Source organism: Falco cherrug, chromosome 9 (genome assembly GCF_023634085.1).
Source record: "Falco cherrug isolate bFalChe1 chromosome 9, bFalChe1.pri, whole genome shotgun sequence".
NCBI classification, from domain to species: domain Eukaryota; kingdom Metazoa; phylum Chordata; class Aves; order Falconiformes; family Falconidae; genus Falco; species Falco cherrug.
The window spans coordinates 30,650,822-30,671,598 of NC_073705.1; the positions used below are offsets into that span (position 1 = coordinate 30,650,822).

The 20,777-nt window shown below is 34.9% G+C and overlaps 1 protein-coding gene across 5 annotated transcripts in view; it reads right to left on the minus strand.

Annotated features, from left to right (window-relative positions):
- Window positions 1-20,777, minus strand: part of CPEB3 (cytoplasmic polyadenylation element binding protein 3) — a 92,344-nt gene that overhangs the window by 59,586 nt on the left and 11,981 nt on the right. The window lies entirely within an intron of this gene.

The window sequence follows — 20,777 nt, forward strand, 5'->3', positions numbered from 1 at the left end:
AAACAAAAAAACAAAAACAAATGAACAACAAACAAAAAAAGGAAAGAAAGATTATTACAGAAAAAATAATTTTCTAACATAGGCTCATTTCTTATTTTAGAAAACTCCAGCATCCAATTTTACATTTCTTCTTAATAGAACTTTTTATATTACAAAAAAATAGATAAATAGAAGCCTACAGTTATTAAAATGACACCCTTCATTTTGCAACTGCTGCTTTCACCAGTACAGCTATGGAGACAGGCTTTTTATTACTTCCAAAATTATACATCTAAACAACAGTTAATTCTAAACATTATAATTTAAATAAGAGCTTAGAAATAAAGCAATATTAATGTTTACACTGGAGAAGTGGTTCCAGAGTTCAGAGATTTTTGTTTTACAGCTTCATCATCTGCCTTCTGTCACACAGCAAAAGCAAGCAATGCTCAAGACACCAGCAGACACATTTGTTGCAGAAAGTATCAAGTAATTCTTCAAATGTCTAACATGAATCTCACAGGTTTAAGGAAAGTACACTAGATGCAAGACAAAACAAAAAGCAAATAGGGTATGCAACACTTTCACACTGGGGCACTCAAAAATCTGAGCAAGGGTTGCTTTGTATTGCTTGAATCTCTCATTTTTAATTTGCTGTAGTTCAGCCTCTGTTTTTTAAGTAGAAGAGAATAAGGAAAAAAAAAACCCAAACCCAAACCAAACCACAAACAACCTTTAGCAGGCCTGTTAAAATAACCAGTTTCAAAGTTCAGGAACAATCTTATGGAGGGAACAATCTACCCATATCCATTAACAGAACGGCCCCTTGTAGTCAGACAATTTCTAAAAAAACATTAATTTTCTTATTATCATCACTATCATTAAAAAGAAGTAAAGCACAAGATCGCGGTTTTCCTTTGCACACTATATTATGCTACAATTAATAAAAAATGCTATAACACTCTACTATGCAAACTGAAACCTTTGTTGTAATATGCCCCCAAAACTCATGGAACAATGTTTTCCACATGCTGGTCACTACATGATAATCTTCTTACTTGAAATAATAAAATTTAAAATCCTTAGACAAGAAGCAGCAGTATCCATAGAAAATGTAAAAAAAAAAATTTGTCTTAAGTATTATTTTTCTTGAACCCTCTTTTTCTTAGGCTGTCTTTAAATAAAAGTAAAGGGAAGAATGAGTTCACCAGTGTAACTAAGATATGTTTTAATATTCTTGTTCTAGAATTCAAATAAATATATGTTATTAAAAGTTTGCTGTTACAGAAAGCTCTGAAATGCAGTTCTTACTGTCAAAACATTGTGTTCCTGCAATCCACCTACCCTAAACTGTAGATCCAACACCGCTTCTCCAACATGATAATGTATTTTCTGTAAGTGGACTACCATTCTTTTCTTCACACATTTATTTCACCTATTGAGCATTTTTGGCAGTCAAACGTGGTGTCCAAAGAATACTACTTTATTCCTGTTAGAAGCTATACTAAGCACTAAAGTTCAAATGAGCTCACTGATTTTCAGTTTTCGTTGTTGATTATTTTTGTCTTCTACAGCTGCTTAAAAAGCAAACATTTGTATACCATATTTAAGAAAGTACTTGCTCACCTATTCAAGTGGATCAATACATATGGAATATAAAATAAAATTTATGCCAAGGAAATCTAAAATAGATCTTGGGGCAGGTAGGAACACCACCCCCACACCCCGCACAAAACCCTGAGGTAATTTTTTTCCCCAACAGAAAACTTCATTTTGGTTAAAACAACCCACTGCTTGGTATTATGTAGTAGGAGAGAAGAGCTTGTTTTATTTCATATTCATTTCCTTAAAAGAAATGCTAGGCTAGATGGAAAAGAAATGCTAGGCTAGATGGAAAAGAAAACGTTTAACTTGGATGTAAAAAAAAAAATCCATTCTTGTGATATATGAGAAAACTTGATTAAACAGGGTCTACATTATTCCCTTCAAGCAAGAATTTTAATTGTCTTTTTCTATTTGCTTCTTTTAAATACCTATACTGTGGATACTTAAGGAGGTCAGATGTCACAGTACTGAACTATGGCATATTTTTTTAAGAGAAAATATGAAAACAAACATACAGCTTATATCCTAAATAGGGGTGGGGAAGTATTTTTTCAGTCAGATCAGTCCCCTGATCTGGTTTACTATATAGCTGTAGCAGAGCTGAGCTGGCAAAACCAACACTGGCAGGAAAGCAAAAGGGCAGGACTGCTGCTTTTGGCACAATGATATTCCAGCTTTAAGCATTCCTTAGATTACAGTCTTAGAGGTCAGGAGGAGCGAGTTCAGAAGAGGACACAGCCTACAGATTAAATTTAATTGTCCTTCATTAACATATGTATATTTTAAGTACGCTACTATAGCAGTAAATCCCTGGGAGGTCCTACTTTGTTCTAAAACTTCCCAAGGAGCTGGGCACATGGACGCATGTGAAAAAAAGGGTGGGGAAAAAAAATATCGTAGCATCAAAGGCAGGGCTATACAGGACAGGTTTGCTAGAATGTAGGATCTTTCTAATCTTTTAAGGAGCACACAAACCTGCAATATATTTTCAAGATTAAATTAGACCTACATTAGACACAGGAAGATCAATTTAACCAAAATCCTTAACCTAGACAATTATCTTCCCACTATAGTACTTGAGCAAGCTAAATCAAGTAAAGGAAATGTGGACACAACAGATTTTTACAAGTATATTGCAGTACATGCATAAGTATAACGCAAGCTGACTATAGATTTTGTAGTGCGGATGATAAAACCAGTAAGTCAGAGCTAACATCCTCACTCATAAGTAAAACTGCTACTACCATTTTTCTTAGTAGCTTTCATTTCAGTAGTAACTAATTTGTACTCAGCAGATTTGAAGATTTTTTCCTAAATTCAGCAATTTCTTCCAAGAAGCCTGCTGCTTCCACACACACATGCACAGGATGATGTTTCCTTATTTCTCAGCATGAACAGGTTCTCCTGGTTTTGTGAACTGATGCTGTTCCATCTCCTGGATTTACCTTTTGCATTGTTTCCGTAGGCTACCGATCTACTACCAACCAATCCCAACAATGGAAACAATTCATAAAGGTCCTTAGTAGAATGTGAGAACTTTGACAGGAAGTTCTGGGTCTAGGACCATGAATAGAGATCAAAATACAAAATAAATAATTATAAAGCAGAACAAAAAACTTGGAAAAGAAGCTTGAAAATCCAGCAAATCTTGGAAAGTCTGCTGGGATCTTGTAGAGAAGACAAAGATCCTGAGACCTACTTAGATAAACTACATTATGGATAAAAGAGAAATCTCCAGCTACAAGGCACTGCCTTTGGCTGCACTGCAATCACTAAGTTAGCAAAAGATTAAGTCCAGTCTGCCCACGTTGGATTGTACTTCTGCTGTGTACAGATAGCAACTCCCTCCTTGTCAGCTGCTACTATATGTGGCAGCATATTTCAGGTCTTATAATACTCTACTCTTGAAAGAAAGAAAAACAGCTTAGTAATAACTCTTAGAGAAAATACAGGTCCCATAAATTTAAATCCCAGCCCTTAGTTTATCCACAACACAGACTGCCTCGAAGTGTATATGTAAAGCATACTGGAAAATTACACACCCACATGCACAATCGGATTTTTGAAGTATCACAAAGTTAAATGGACTTTCAGTTGAAGCTGGGTCTCATTTTTCTACCTTTAAATATCTTACTTGTAGGGCTGATTAAAAATGTTACAAAATACAGTATCTATAATCTGTCTGTTAATTAAAAGAACCAAACAAACAACTAAAAACCCAAAAAGAGTAACAGACAAAAAATAACTTCAGAGTAAAGACACTAAAATAAAATGAGAAGATACAGTAATTTGCATTTTATACTTCTGTGCATATATATTATGCTAGTCTTTAATTACAGAACCATAATAATTTCTCAGAGGTCTCCAGTCTCCATCCAATACACATAACGAACCAGCTCCAGGAATGAATCAAAACAGTGCTTTGAAGAGGTCTGCTTATCTGTAGGACAGATGCCTGTGTTGCTTATTCCAGGAGACGGCTGAGGTGTAATCAGTGTGTCAGCAAATCCCAGGAGGGGAAAAGACATTCTTAAGTTATCTTAATTATGAAACAAAGATTACTTGGCAGTACCTTAAGTATATAACTGACATGTATGTGTAACATTTAAATCAAAAGAACTTTTCCTCTTGGTCATGCCCTGTAATGTGGTGCGCTTTGTCCTGCCCCCTTCAGACAGCGCGGGCACATAAGGGCAAGGCATACCTAGCACTGCTTTAGTTCCCTCCCAATAGACAAACCATGTCTTTAGTAGAAAGGGAAGCTAAAGAATGAGAAAAGACTGCGACTTATATTATGGATGACAAAGCCAAGACCAGATCTATAGCTAGGGCCATAACAGGTGTTAAGTGGACCTTAACACAGCCTGGCTTCCTCAATACCTCTTTCAGCTCGAACAAGTAACCCAAAGTAATTGTAACTAATGAACTAAAAAGGACGTGGCCAACATATCCCATGGGAGAGACACAGAGCACCTTGCTCCAAAAACTGAAGCTGTATTATTTTCTTCTGCCTCTGCAGAGGATTATGGCAGCAGAGGCATTTGACCACTAATTGATTAAACTACAGTCACAAATGAACTTTACTTTGAGGGTGACAGAGCCCTGGGACGGGCTGCGCAGAGAGGCTGTGCAGTCTCCTTCCCTGGAGATATTCATAACCCACCTGGCCACGATTCTGTACAACCTGCTCTAGGAGAACCTGCTTTAGCAGAGGGTTGGACTAGATGATCTCCAGAGGTCCCTTCCAACCCTGACCACTCTGTGATTCTATGGAAAGTTTTACCCTGTCAGGAATCCAACACGCATTGCCCAAGCCTAGCTATCATCCATACTCAAAGTCCTTAATCATGTATTTTTCCATGTGGTGAATCCTTGTTGGCATGGTCATCTGCAGCATAAAATACACATTGAACTGTGAGGCACACCAGATCTGCCTATTTTTTAGTGTGCAAGAAACAAAACCTCTGATACCTTGACCCTTCCAAAGATACATTTCCTTGTGTCTACATATTTCAGTCCATCTGCTAACTGACTTCCTATTAAGTTTCCAAGCTTCACATATTCTGAACAATATCACAGTTTCAGTAGTTTATTTCAGTGTTCTACATTTTCATGCTGCCCTCTATTTTCAAGCTTTTTCCGCACCAGTATGTGGCACAACACAGCCCAACTCTGCCAAGAAACAAGATGGCCTCCAGTCACTGAACTATTAACTGTTTCCAGGAGAATACCAAACCTCCAGTTAGGCTCACTGAAATCTCAGCTTTTTTTACTTACTATATTCTGGGACATTACATGTAGTATTTCGATCAGAAGGAAGAGATGACATCCTGGGAATAGCTAAAATTCTTATGGCTTAAACAACTTTCCTATCAATGCAAACTTCACTGTGGTCACTGCTGTGTTTCATTCTTCTGTGCCTGACATCAGCCTGGATTTGGCTGCATTAGCAGAATTGCTAAGCATTCCCAACTAAAGCTGAAGTCAATGGAAGCACAGCTTTGAAAAAACACAGGCTATAACGCCAGCGCGGTTTTAAACTCGGCTTGCTCATTCTGTTCTAGCACCTGCAGCAGCAGTTATTACTAAGCACATAAGGAAAACAAGTTTGTCTCGCTTCAGTATCCCAATCCAAAGCAGCAAAAAAAAGCAACTGCAAAAAAAGTATTATAGAAGTCCAGCTCGGACATGCTCAACCTGCCATGATGGTGCACATGAATGATCATCTACAGCAAACTAAATACCCACTGAGCAAGCAGTCTTTAGCTCCCAGCAGCTTCAGCTGCGATGCAATCCTACTCACACAACCTTAATAAAGTTAAAAAAAAACCTAAACATTTCAAAAGATAGGAAATCTGAGGAATATGGTCACATGATAAAATAAAATTGTCACTTTGCAAAAGAATAAAAAAACTAAGTAGCAAGTATTATTTCCTTTGCAGCCCGGTGCTGGAATGCTGCCAATAACAACATGACTGACAAGACAGATGCAAGCAGAACTAGAATAACTACAAATTTCAGTATTTTTTTCCCTATATTGGATTTCATAAAAATATAAAATAAAACAGAAAAAATATGAAGGCATAAAATGTAGGTAAGAGGGAAAAATAGGGTAATTTGTCTATACCTATGGCAAAGACCATTACAGCAGAGCTACTAGTACTAAGTCTTAATGGAATTTTGTTTTAATATCACTTTCTTTTTTGATCTTTCCAGTTAATTTCAGATAGTATTAAACTAAGCCAGATTTATTATGTTCTTATTACTGGAACAAAAAGGGGAGTGTTTTCTTCTGTTATTATTGCTCTTGGAATGCCCACAGAAGAAACACACGGACTTTTCATACATTTGTCTTTTCTCACTACTGACTGTAGCACATTTTACTTTCATAGGTGTTCAGAAGTTCACTGGGCAAAAGGTGAATTTTTTTAAACTTGTTCAAAAAGCTTCTAAGAAAACTAATGAAGTTTAATACAGATATAAACCAATATCTAATTCTATACAGATTATGGAAACATTTCCATATAATTTCAAAAAATAACATATCAGAACTCTAGTTAATGATATTTAATCATCTTGTCTGTTACATAAACTTTTATAGCTAGAACATGCAAGAACTAAGATTGAATCCAAAAGCCTTGAAAACCTGACCTACTCAAGCAATTTTTCCACAATGGTAAAGATTGTATGCAAACTTTACCATCTTAAAAAATCTGAATTCTAAAATATTACAAAAACCTAAAATCTTTCAGTGAAATGTTTGCAGTCTTCATTTCCAACTGAGCTAAAAAAGCACAGAAATAGGAATAGATAAAACAGACATTATACAGAATTACAAAAACTAATGTAAATTATGTTGTTCAGTATAAAGGTAATTTTACTTTGCAGTAAAGATGAGATTCCCTTTTTATACACACTTAATACACGCTCAATATATATATAAAAATGTTCAGGTGTCATAGCCATAAGACTTGGCATCATAACCACTTAAACAGAATAACCCAGCCAGTTACTAAATATTAAGTATTTGCTTGCAAACTGCAGGGAAGAAAGCATTAGAATTTACCCTGCCTTTTCCTACATAGAGGTGGCAGCTACAGGGCAGAAGGAATACATTTAACCATTTCCCTGATTTAGGCAAATCCGTGTTTTGGAGTTGCAGGGAACAAACCACAATATAGCCCTACTGGATACTATATATATATAAAAATCTTGTTCTGTGTTATATTGTTCGTTTCTTTCATCAGAGCCTTACTAAAGCAATAGCCTACTTACTGTCTTCTTGAAAGCACCCTTAGCTATTCTTCCAATACAGACTTTTATAATATGTCAAGTGTATTACTTAAATGATCACTAGTGTTATTTCTCCACTTCAGATTCAGAGACAGTACAGCACCTAGTCAAATGCTTAAATCACCTAACCCAATGCTTCAATAGGGAACACTGTTTACTACCAGCAAACAGCATAATACACTTAATACTTCAAACATCTTCCTTTTGCCATCAAAAGAATTAAGAGAATGTGTTAAAAAAACCCGAACAAACAAAACACCCATAACAACAAAAAAAAAAAAAAAAAAGAATCTACAAAACAGCTATTATTTTTATACCCATTACACTACTGTAGGGAATGATCTGCAGACATTACAACTGACTGAGCACTCACTGACAGGATTTATGTTTAGTCATATTTTGTTCAACATGATGCTTTAGATAAAAATCTGCTCATCAGTCCTGCTGCTGAATGAATCTCAAAAAGCTGATGTATCCATTTTCTATTATAGTTACCGATTCCAGTAACAAACAGTTCTAACACTTCTAAAATATAGGATTAAAGTAGTTACACCCAAGGTGATCATCAATTCACAAAAACAAGCAAGTGGAAAAAAAAAGTTGTCAGCAATAGAATTTACAAGGCCATTCATTATAGCCTTGAGCTATTAAAATGACAGAATTTAACTGGTTCATTGGCCTGCTGTGCAAGAGTTCAACACTGATAAGTTACTTTGGGGCTTCTACCACTCTGTTCAGCAGAATGATGCCTGTGTCCCATAGCAAGGAGAAAAATAACATTGACCTAAGAACACCTTGCCAGCTAAATCAGCACAAGTGCAAACCTCAAATCACAAGACGGAAGCATGACAAAGATGCAAAGACTGCAAACAGAGAAGGGAGTATTGGGGATACTACAGCATGAAAGATCTGAATGATCACACTTTGCAGTCTGGACCACACAATGTAAAAGACAGTAGAGACATATTGTGCAAGGAAGCTATTGTCACAGAAAGATTTACAATAGGAGCAGTCTGTCTCATGACATTATAGGATAATGAGACAAAATGGGAGAAAGAAAAGAATGCAATAATAACTGTCGAACAGATCTCTGAGCACCACTGCCCAGTAGCTTCATGTACTATGGCCACCATAGTACAGGAATCTCAAAGATTTCTCCGAAACAGGAACAGTGGTTTTGTGTATGGTTACTGATCATTAGTGACATGGGATATATGGGTAAAGTTAAAAAAAAAAAAGTGTCACTGAAATATTTATGCCTTATGACAAAGAAAATACTGTGTCCCATCCAAACTCATTGTGCTTTTAAGAACAACGTGACCAAAATAATATCTACCTAGTATATTTCAAGTCAGGCTCCTGTTCCACTTCTTTTGTGCTCAGGAAATAGTGCCTCCTGAGCAAAAAAAAAAAAGACTTGTAGGTGCCAGAATTCCAGATAGATATTAAAAAAAAAACCCAAAAAACAGTAAGATATTTCATCTGTTCACACAGCACAAGATCTTCACCTACTGGTTTGGAGAACCACCCTTAAGAGACAACAGTAATTTTGCCATTTCAATGCCAATATAGATTGCCCTTTACTTCTAAAGGGAAACCAAGAAAATGCTAAGTATAGTGGGAATAGTTGTTCAGTAAGGGGAGTGTGGGTGTGGGTCATTTACCAATATTTATGCACAGGCCTAAACCAGGCCACAATCACTCTCAATGAAAAACAGCTCCCAGAGAAGACATGGAGGTGACCTTTTCAGTGTGATGTCACTTTGAATCACATTTGCAAGAATTTAAAACTTTCTTTGAAGAGGTACACACAAAAATCCACTCTGCTACGCTCTTCCTAATGGAGATTGAGAATAGTTAGGCAGCAAATGTTCTCCATTGTGGGACCTGATTGAGGACATAATCCATGACAGAATCTCGGGCTGTCACAGCAATCTACTCTCTCCTATCTATCAACTGTCTAGCAACAGGTTCTCAAGCTGCGCACTGCACCCACTTCTACACAAGAGTTGAGGACTCCTGTTCAGCCACTGGGATACAAGGGAATACTTTTCCTAAAGTGTCAATATGTTAGAAATTTTAATTTAAGAATATTTACTGTTAACTATTTGATCAGCTTCAAAAGTTAGCAAAGGCTGCATATATGCAACTGAACAGGTGGGAAACAGCAGAAAGCAGCAATCCAAAGACCACTCATAGCATCAAGCTCCACTTAGAGGAAGAAAGGGCAGGAGTGGAGGAAAACAATCCCAGCCCAAAATAACGTTTTCCTTAGAAGCTACTGTTCAAATCAATTTTATGCAAGCAATTCCATTTCAGATCAAATTCTGTAACTAAAGAAGGAATTTTTCCAGTTGCAAGTACTGAAACATCCCGTGTATGAAAAATTTCAGTTTAACAACAAAACCAAAATTAAAATATTAAATATTTCACATAATAAATATATTAAAATAGCAACTGAATTACACTATGCATGTGTACATCTTTTATTACCTATGTGGCTTAAAGGCATACAGGACATGAGGAAAAGAATAACTGTCTCACATACAAGGTGCCTGAATACTTACATTAAAAAGCCTTAAAAAGAACCAAAACAGATATTTCTTCCTCTTAGAAAAGAAGAAGCCATAAGCATTTTTGTGTTGTCAGTTAGGTGTTATGCATTCAAATTACTGCTGCATATTTGAATTTAATGAATTAAAATAATTCCAAAATCACATACAAGACACACAAGTACATGTATGAACAGGCAATTAACTAAAAGGAATGTTAACTCCCCATGGAAATTGGAAAGTACACTCATAGAAGGAAGAAAACAGCTCTCCTTTTACATTATAAGAGCTAAAGTGATTAGCACAGAGCTTATTTAGTAAAGACTGCTCCAGATAGGGAAAATATCTTGAGATAATAGCCTACCTGATTTGCAACAGCGTTTTCCTTTTTTGTACAAGGTAATGAAGACTCACAGGCACATTAAGAAATGTCACTAGATGGAAAGAACCAGGATGTTCAGCCACTTAACGGTTTCCCTGAATGTGGTTCCCACTTAAGTTCAGCATTAGTACCTTGAACAACAAAAGTCTAGGGAAAAGTCTACCAAGACTGATAAAAGTATTAAGCAAAAACATATCAGAAGTCAAGAGAAAATAATGTAGCCTCCATAATCAGACATCACTTACAGAGGGGAAAATCAGGTAAACAAGGGTAAACAGTAAAGACAAGTAAACAGTAAGAGACAAAGCAGTATCATCCACCCAATTCAATAACAGGCATCAGGTGCATGTGAACACTGTAATGAAAAGGAGTGAGCCACTAAGGCACAGTTAGTGGAATGACTAAAGCTAGTCCAAGTAAGAATGTCAGTACTGTTATATCCGACCAACAAAATAAAACTGAAAGAACTTCAATAACTGAAGCAGGATATGAAAATATAGATGACAAAACACTGTTTCTAGTTTTTATGACTGAAATTCAAGGATTTCTTCGCTTTAAGAAATACATCAAGCAGAGGTAATGTATCATCATATGTTAATGATGCAATCCCCTGGAACGTATGATTTCTGGTTCTTGAAAGAATATGGCTGATCTAACAAAGACTTCAATATAGCATTTCATATGGTGCTACAAGCAAAATAACTACATAAATGAGGAAAAAATTACTAGTGCAATTGAGGTAAGAAAGAAAAACGAAAAGGGAAGGAATTGATAGTGCTAAACAGAGAAATCTATTGAGGTTACTAATGGAGTTTCTTAAAGGCAAATCTTGAGACCAATTTTATCAGTAGTATTGGTTATTAAAGTAGGAACACAATAATAATATTTACAAGATACCATCAGTTCAGAGCAGATCAGCTCACCATATAGAAAGAACTGAATTAATTTTAATAACTGCAGGAAAGCAGGATGATATTTAATAGCACTAACTAGAAGGTCATGACCTCAAGGACTCAATATTCACTATAAACTGGCACCTCATCAACCAGAAAGAAGCACACTGAAAAGAGAAATACAAGAATTCATCAGTTAATTTCTGGACAATTATAAACCATGAGTATAAATGTTATATGTGAAAAGGTAAATCACAGGTTGTATGAAAAATCATACTTTTAGTAGGGTTGCCTTTCATAACTATCCACATCTGTATTCATTTTTAAAAAGCTATATCCACTGTATTTGTTCTTTTAAATTATTCCCCTTCCTCTGCACACCCAACTGAGCCAAGGACTGAGGCTATTTTGAAACACTGACCAGTTCAAGTTTATACTCAAGCAACGCTGCTATCTAAGCAAAATAGCCAGAACACTTTCTAGAGAAACAGGATAGTTAAGCCTTCCAACCAACCTATAAAATTTCCTACAAATCATTTTCAAGGAGTTTTAAATGGCACATACAACATCAGTTACTTCTCCTTCACCTAACAAGAAAACACTGTTATATAAGTAACCTACTGTTTCTACTTTGAGAAACCTCATCAGAAGACTGTGTTCCTGTTTATACAAGAGAGCTAAGAATGTCTGCAGAAGCTTCCATCAAAACATTACCTGTAAACTCTGTTGAAAACTATGGTTGATTTTATTACTCAGAAGTCACAGGTACAGCTGCATTTACCAGCAGCCAAAAGTAGCAGGAAGCCACGAAGCTGAGGACCCTTACCACTAAAATGTTGAACCCAGCCTAAAGCGTGCAAGGCTTTATTTGCAGAAATTCTCATCTGCAGAAAGTGAACAGGGATATCGTTATCTTGGATTACCATATCTGAAAACGTTCCAACTTCACTTTCATTTTATATTATAAAAATCCTACTTTTTCTTGTCGCTGACTTTTATTTCCTCTACCCTCTTGTTCTGCCTTAGCCTTCCTACTTGCACAGGTTACTTAGGGCTTTATGTGTTTTAAGAAAAGCCCTTTCAGTTACTGTGACATGTTTCACTGTGTTCAAGTTGGTTTTTTTCAATGTCACAGAAAGAATCCTAGATCCTAGAAAGAACACATGAGTAAGAGAATTATTCAATAAGATGAAATATTAGGTCAGACTGTTATTGGATTCATAATTTAAAGCTAAAAGATAGCTTTATAAGCAAAGAAAAATTCAAAACCATAAAGGATATTATAAACATTTGACAGACTTGGCTATTATACATCGTAATGGTTACTAAACCCATCAATGGACGGTATTAATTTGGTTATAAGCCACCTGTTAATGTGCTGTACTCTAACAATCAGTTAATACATTCATCATTTATTAACTCTTTAGAAATGTACAGTTACTGTAAAGGTCATGTAGTAAATGGTAGTAACACTAGCTACCTACATGTTAATTCATTAATGCTTTTAACAAACCTCCTTTACAAAGGAAAATACTGCATTAAGGGATCTGCCTAAAAAAAGCTCTTAGTAGTACTCTGGAAAATACTTCCTTGTGAGACCACAGGAGACAGGGGAGTTGAATGTATTAAATTTAAGGTTTCTGAAGTATGATCTTTTTACTGCTGTAAGGTCATGTAACACTTCATGATTATCACATGCTGCTAATTCTCTACCATATTTCCAGCTGCTTAACACATATAAACCTTACAAAGAAGTTTAGATTTCTGTCTTTCACATTTCAGGTGTCTGCCTGATAAACTAAGCAGATAAAAGCTCTCTTGGACCTCAATCAATGTACTACCAGTAGCATACAAACAAGAATTCCTCAAAGCAATTCAAGAAGAGCTTGTCATACCTGCATACAAGATTTTAAAAAAAAATACTACTGAACATGAGAAAAATGTAGTACTTGAACTAAAGCACAAATACATTCTAACAAATAAGGGTTAAATCTTCCAGTCAGTTTTTTTCAACAGCATTGCCTGTTTAATGCTTAATTGGATGATCTAGAAAGACTAATTTTTTAATCTTTTTTAGGTCAATAGGAAAGAAAAAAATTTGGAAGTTAGAAGAGAAAAAGAATGATTGGATGACCATGGTCATGTCAGTGGGAGGCTTGAAAAACTGAGATGATCTAGTATTTAACAGAGCATCTCACAATACATCGTCCTTAGATATTCTAATTTAATAAAGCAATTTTGGTAGCCAAACTAGACAAGTATTTTTAAAAAATACTATTTTAAATATCATCAGAAAAAGCCATTGTACAAATAGGGCATAAAAAAGAAAATCTAAAATTCCATAAAGGAATGCCATCCCGGATGAAAGTAAAAATATGTGTGTAAAGAGTAACACTCAACATAGCTGAGAAGATGGTCCAATGATACTTGGCACAAGCTCCAAAACAATTCACCCATTCCATGCCTTTTTTTGTTTAACAGTCTAAATGCTTTCAGGGTAAGAATTGCTCGTTACATACATTGTATGACATGTAACTAAAATTAAATGGCATTTCACAGATGCCAGTGAGAAAGTTTTAGTAAATCATTATGATTACTGATTTTACCAGCAAAGTAAAAACTGGAAACAAAAAACTCAACTTGGATTTAATTTTTTATTTATTGGGTTTTTTAATAAGGATAGAGGCAGAAGAAATCTGAGGTTAGTGGAAGAAATAAGCATAGTAAGACTAAGACTAAAGAAACATCCAGGAGACCTTTTAGGATGTTAAGACAGACTGTAAAAAGTGAAAACCCTGCAGTGCACACCTCAACACACAAGCACCATTGTAGCAAGTATTTAGAACATACATATAAATACATAAGAACTGCTTTTTTTCATTATGACCATACAAAAGACTAAGCATAACCACTAAAAACTTTGAAAATTACAGAAATAACTAGAAAACTAACTACTTGGAAAAAAACAACAAAAAAAAAAAGAAAAATTGAACAAAAATATAATCAGTTTGGTGTTTCTAGTTCCTGTTCCTAAATTCAGTTTATCTAAACATACAGTGTAAGTAAAATAGAGAGTAGTGATAAGGCAGTAGTACCAATGGTCTAGTGATGATTTAAACTTTATGCTTCAAGTCAAAATTGCTGCACTGGTCTTTTTAATTCTTATCATATAGGAATTACATAATCACTCAAGACAGTATGGCAACTCCGTCCTTTTAATTTTTTTCCCTTGCTGAAATCTAAAACAGCAGTAACAGCCTAAAACATTTCCACTGTTTCAAGCAGAATGAAGCAGCAACTTCCAAGGAGGAATTATGAATTTTCATTTAATCCAAAGGAATATTTTACCATTCAAGTGTTTTAAAATAAAATGTTTGTTATGTTTTATTTTTAGCAACTTTCATAACAAGCCATAATTCCAAATACTTCCTTTAGGATATAAATCTTACTTAAAAAAAAAAAAAAACCTTTACCACTCTGAGAACAAAACCAAGAAAGCTTCAATGAGTGATCTTTTTTGAAGAGCCACTCCTGTGTATACACATATATAAACTTATAAAAGATTAATTCAGAAGTATAATGTATTATAGATAGCATCACTTTCTGAAGTTGTTTGACATGTCTCATTAAAAGGTCACCTTTACTTGCTTATTATGTTGCCAAAAATAACTTTTTAGGGTGAATCTTTTCAAGATGAGCATCTACGTAATAATTCTTCCATGTAGGAAAGATTAATTGCACTGGAACAGCCACTTATGATTATGACATAAAAGAAAATTTTATATATATATATATGAAAAATGTGCATGTTACACACATAATCCTTTTCTCATTTTATGTCAGAAGTGGTTTTTGGTCAATCTGTGTGAAAATCCATCCCAAGTCATACATTCAGAAAGCTGGGTGTGGGGATGGGGAAAGAAAATCAGTTCAGTTTGTTCAGAGTTATCACTTGGTTAAAATTTCTAAATTTCTAAAGTTTATAACTTCTAGATAATATTTCTGAAAAATCCATTCTCCCTGAATTTATTTAAACCTACTTAAAACCCTTTATGCTATTAAGTTTGTACATGAGTAATTCCCACATAATGTAAGTGAACACGATTCACTTACAACTACAGGGGTTTATTGGGCATTCCCCTGTAACCTGAAGCTTTGACATAGAAAGTGGAATACAGAATGCAAGGTAAATGAGAAGCCTCAGGAAGAAAGGGGATCAAAAAACAGGAACACAAAGCAGTAGAAGGGAAGTTTGAAAGGAGTGGAGTTGAGCAGTTCGAGGCTGGATGAAACAGAAAAAGGGGTCATGCCCACAAATCATGCTTCACCCAAAACTGAAACCCATTGAGAGTACACGCTCTGTACACATTACTTTCATTAACTCTGTTAAACCAAGAACAATCTGTAGAGTTGATCAAAAGAGTCCAACATGACTGATGAATCATGTGAAGGTCATCATCCTAACATGTAACAGAATCTGTGGGTTTGCTTAAGCTCTGGGAATTTACATGAAAACTGCAATTCTTGCAAATTTTGCAAAGGCATACAGAAAAAAAAGTTAGGAAGTACAGGAGAAAGACTCCTTGTGCAATTTAAATTCTACCATTTTGCATGAATAAACTATAGCTGTCTTAGTTTCAAAACCTTTTTCTGACTAAACCCCATCTCACCTAGTGACCATCGGTGACGTTTTTGAATAATTAAGAGGCTGTCTGTTTACAGAAGTTCTACATTGTTTCTTGCAGAATTTGGAAAATATACAGAGAATGACAGACAGCTGAAGGAAAAGTGGGTCTCAATTACAGGAAATCAAATATTTTGCTTCTTTTGTCTTCTCTGATGAAAATGTCTTAATTCCTATATAATTGGCGTGTAACAAACTAAAACTTTCACAAGTCACAACTTGTTTTCTTCACTCTTTGGTACCTAATTTTGAGATTCACCCAAACAGCAAACTTACGAGACAGTCAATGGATGTTCTGTTTTCTGAGAGCTATATATGCTAAATATTTCAGAAAAAAACCCAACTTTTTAGTCTTCTCAGATTGAGCATTGAGAAGAAAATTAATTCCCCAAACTGTGCCTCTTATTTACATATGTAGAGTGGAGGTCATATCACCCCTTCTCCTAACACTGTTGTGACAAAGCAGATCAACATCTATCCTGATCAGCACAGTGCTTCTGTTCTGTGAGATACTAGAAAAATTGACAATTTTATCTTCAGGATGAGTTTGAAGAGCATGCAATGAAGAGACAAAGTCACATTAATCAATGAGGAAAAGGAAGCCAACAATTAGCTGTGTTTTACAAATGCTACTGGGAACTTGTAGGAAAAGACAGAATTATAACTGAAACTTATAAAAATTAAAATGTTGACCAAGTCTGAAGATACACAGGCAAAGTTTCCATGACATTTCATAACTTGCATTTTAAAAATTCTAAAATTTACAATTAATAATAAAAAGATTACACAAATGAAGATCTGTTTCTATATACAAAAACGGTACATTCAGCTACTGAGCCATCTGCTTATTATCAGTATGTACAGTATTCTAATATTGCTTAAAAGCAATGCTCTTGCAGTTCTCTTAACATTCTACTAACTGAAACAAGGAAAAATTAAATTAAGAAATAATGAAAAACATGGCAACGATACCCTAAATTTAGTTACAGAATGCGTAAAATGTCACAATAGCCTAAAAACTGGAAAATCTAAACATGCTCTAACATATTGGTTTGAAAATGAGAATGGAAAACTATTACATTTCAACTCATGTAGTCACTGAAAACATAGGTTTAGCTTTAGTATTAAAAACATGCAAATTCTCTCAATAACAGTAAAACCTACTTCATCAATATAGTTCTAAAGCAGGTGTTACTGAAATTTCATTACAATTGCTTTTTGGAGTAAGTGAACTGCTTATACACAGGTATGGATTATAGATGTACATACAGATACCTTCTGTGTATATTTATACGCTAATATTACTAGGAATGTAAAATTTGCCTAAAGCTTTGAAATATACATAATTTATTTCTCTTATGCTACATGTTCCTCTTACCCTTGTTGCTGGCTAGAGGGGTAAAAAGAAATCTCTGAACACATGTGGGCATTTAGGAAGTTTCCCTGTTGAAGGGAAATTATTAACCCACATAGCACCAGAATGAGTCCAAACAGGAATTTAGCTGACCTTATGATGAGTAAACAGGGATTAGCAAACTCTGTTTCCTACCCTTTCTGAAATTTTACTTCAACCCCACCATGCTGAACAAGTAGGTTGAAATGAGAAATGGTAAGAACTACTTCAGGCAATATCTTGTGAAACTAAGCACTTAATTGGGCTTGCAATAGGCTAGAAAGGCACAACAGTCTGATTATCCCTGACAGAAGGCAGTAACTTCCACCTACTTCTATTGTTCTTGCCATCTGAAGATCATACAGAATTTCTTTACCTAGCTTTTGGTATCTTCTGACAACAAAAACGTTATTTTGCTGAAGACATGGAACACAAGTAAACAATCCACTATTATGCCTAAAGACTATGATGCTCCATTTTTAGCAGTTAATTGCAACCAACAATTATACAAGAAAAGCTTTCAATATTGATTTCTGGGAGTTGAGAAGGCAAAGTGAGGGGAAATAGGGAAAAGAAGGAGAAGAGATACATTTTTTGTATCTGAAGTCTGCTAACTGCCATTATGCTAAAGGTCTTGAACAGATCCTTTTCCTTAAATAAAATACCACGTTACTATGATAAAAATCAAAAGCAATAATATCAAAGCAGCATGCTTAATTTAGGGGAAAACAGTGATGCTAGTAACAACTTTAATTTCCTGTGGGAGTTTATGCCACAATTTAGAATAACATTTTGATTAAATTTCTAGGGCAAGTATCTTCCATTTATGAATAGTATTTTCAAACTTGTAATATTATCTCAAGTGATCAGTAGGAAAAAGAAAAAATAAATAAAACCCAGAAAGCCTTTGAGCTTCTCTTGAAGGACATCACTGGATAGTTTTGGTGTGATGTTTTCCTCTTCAGCCTGATTTAAGTTTTTGAAAGCACAGTAGTCTACCCAGTCAAGCAAAACTCAGACATATAGTTTAAGATCACTCTATGCTCCAACCACAAATCATTCATGAGTGACCTTAATGAAAGGAGAGCTACTTTACCAACTGCTAAGAAATGGAAATGTTCATCACCCACTCAGCAAACTCATTTTTTCTTCTTGAAAATCACCTGGAATAGGAAAAATTACATTTCCAGGTGTTTCTTCCTCTTGCATTCAATTCACAAGAGCAGCCTTCAAGAAAAAAAAGAAAAAAAAGAAAAAAAAAAAAGAAAAAAGAAAATTGGGGAAGATTATCCAAGAAGGGAAATAGCAAAATAAACTGCCATGCCCTTCACCTTCCCTTCTACTTCCCAAATTTATTTAATTCTTTTAACAAATCTTTAAGACAAAATTACTGTTTCATTGTTCTATATCAATACCTTTAATTTTTTTAAGGAAGTCCTGACTATATATGGAGTTGCTCAGAATATCAAATGCATACTGAACTCACATTTTTGCTCTGCCTTTACTAATTTTGAGGGCTTATCTATGATTCAATTGGTTACTTAAAATCGAGACAATAATCAATAAGTAATTAGTGCTCAAATCATCACATTTTAAATATTAATGTGCTTTTTCTTCTGTACTGTTACTGTATTTTAATTGATTTGAAAATGCAGACATTTAGAACCCAATCAAATTTAAAATTAAAAGATCTGTTAAATACAAGCAATATGTATATTAGTAGCTGTGAAGTATCTGTTACACTGGTGGACTACTGATATGCATTCTCACATTTTAATATTCAGAGTCAGGCTACTTATTGTACTATTTAATAGTAACAACACAAGTATGTAAGAAAGTAGGAGGGAAAAAAAGGAAAGAGTAGACTAAGTTATTTTAAGTTATTTCAACAACAACTAGTTCCTTTTTTTTTTTCTTTTTTGTTCATAAAGTTGCAGGCTGGAAGTATTTGTGTATCACCATGTAAGAAAAATTAAGATTAGACTACACATTAAGAAATAGTTTTCAAGATAACAGTAACGCTACTAAGCGTGGTTACCTACTGAACTGTCAGAAAGTCAGAGCCCAGAATACCAAATTTAGACTAAAGAAACAGCGTTTAAAAAATTAATCTTCAAACAGGCTTATTGCATCCAAATATTTCTGGTTGGAAAAAAAAAAAAGTATCTCTATTTAAACAAAGGCTTTAAAATGACAGTCACCAGAGTGTATTAGCCAGCAAACCTCCTTTACTCATAAATATAAAACTGTATTTGTTACACTTGTGAATGTTCCAATACTTGAACATTCACTAACTCAGTCATCACTTTTAATAACACAGAAAGACACACACACACATATATATATATAACCGAGATATCCCAATATGCATTTCAGGTTACTCTAGTGTTAAGGAACAGAACTATGACAAATAAGCTACAGCCAATTTATTGCCTCTGAAGAGGTTAGCACAAACATTATAAATTTGCAGTTAACAATGTATTTATTATTTCCCCTAGGACTTGAAGACAAAAGTTACTCTGCATTAGTTTACTGCATAAGCATGTATATTTGTGTGTGTGTGTGTGTGTGTGTACACATATAATTTGAGTATCAATCTGTATTGTCACAGAGAAAGCTAAGTATGGGCTAATATTACAGGCCTGAAGAACTTACTAAGATATGTTTAAGAAATGTTTAAAGAAAGCAGCTTCTTAAGGAGCTGTCTATTAATCATCAACCAAAAATCACACTGGAATTATAAACATTATACAGTGGCCATTCCCTTGCCCTTCATTCCACTGAACAAACAACTAGAGTGCGTTTAGTGGAACACAAAGTGCTTGTGACTGCTAGTGTATTACTAATTAGTGTATCTATACCCAATTCCTATTAAAATCAATGAGAAAAACCCAAACACCAAAACACCTCCCCCCACAAAACCTTTCTCAGTCTCCCTGCAAAAGACAGCAAGCTACAACTCTTTATCGACAATAAGTATCACCTTATTTATTTCTGCTAGAAGTGTTTATCAGTAAAGCTTTAAAGTATGACTTGACGTATGCCAGATTCTTCAGAGCACCAAATTGCTATGCATTATTTAAATCTAAAACTTGCAATTATGCATTTTTTATTGTTTCTACAGAACATTATTTCAGAAAGTAGCAAAACTTGGAATTTCTGGGAAATTGATAAGGTGGTGTTATTAAAAATTCACAGGGTAGACTTCCTTAATTAGCATACTGGTCTCCAAACATTTAATTCCTTTTCTGTCTTCTCCACCATAAAGAGAATTTCTTATCCATGCTTCCAAGGGCCTATTTCAGGCACTATCAGTCTTCCTAACCACACAAGCTGTGTCCCAGTATCTTCACATGGCCAAAAGCCATACACTATTTACCTGAGAGAACTGAAGGAAAAGAGAATTCTGGGAGCAACTCAGAAGCACAGGATGACAATAACTCCCTTCAAGGCCCACCACTCTGCTGTAAAAAAGAACTGAACTGTTGCCTAGATC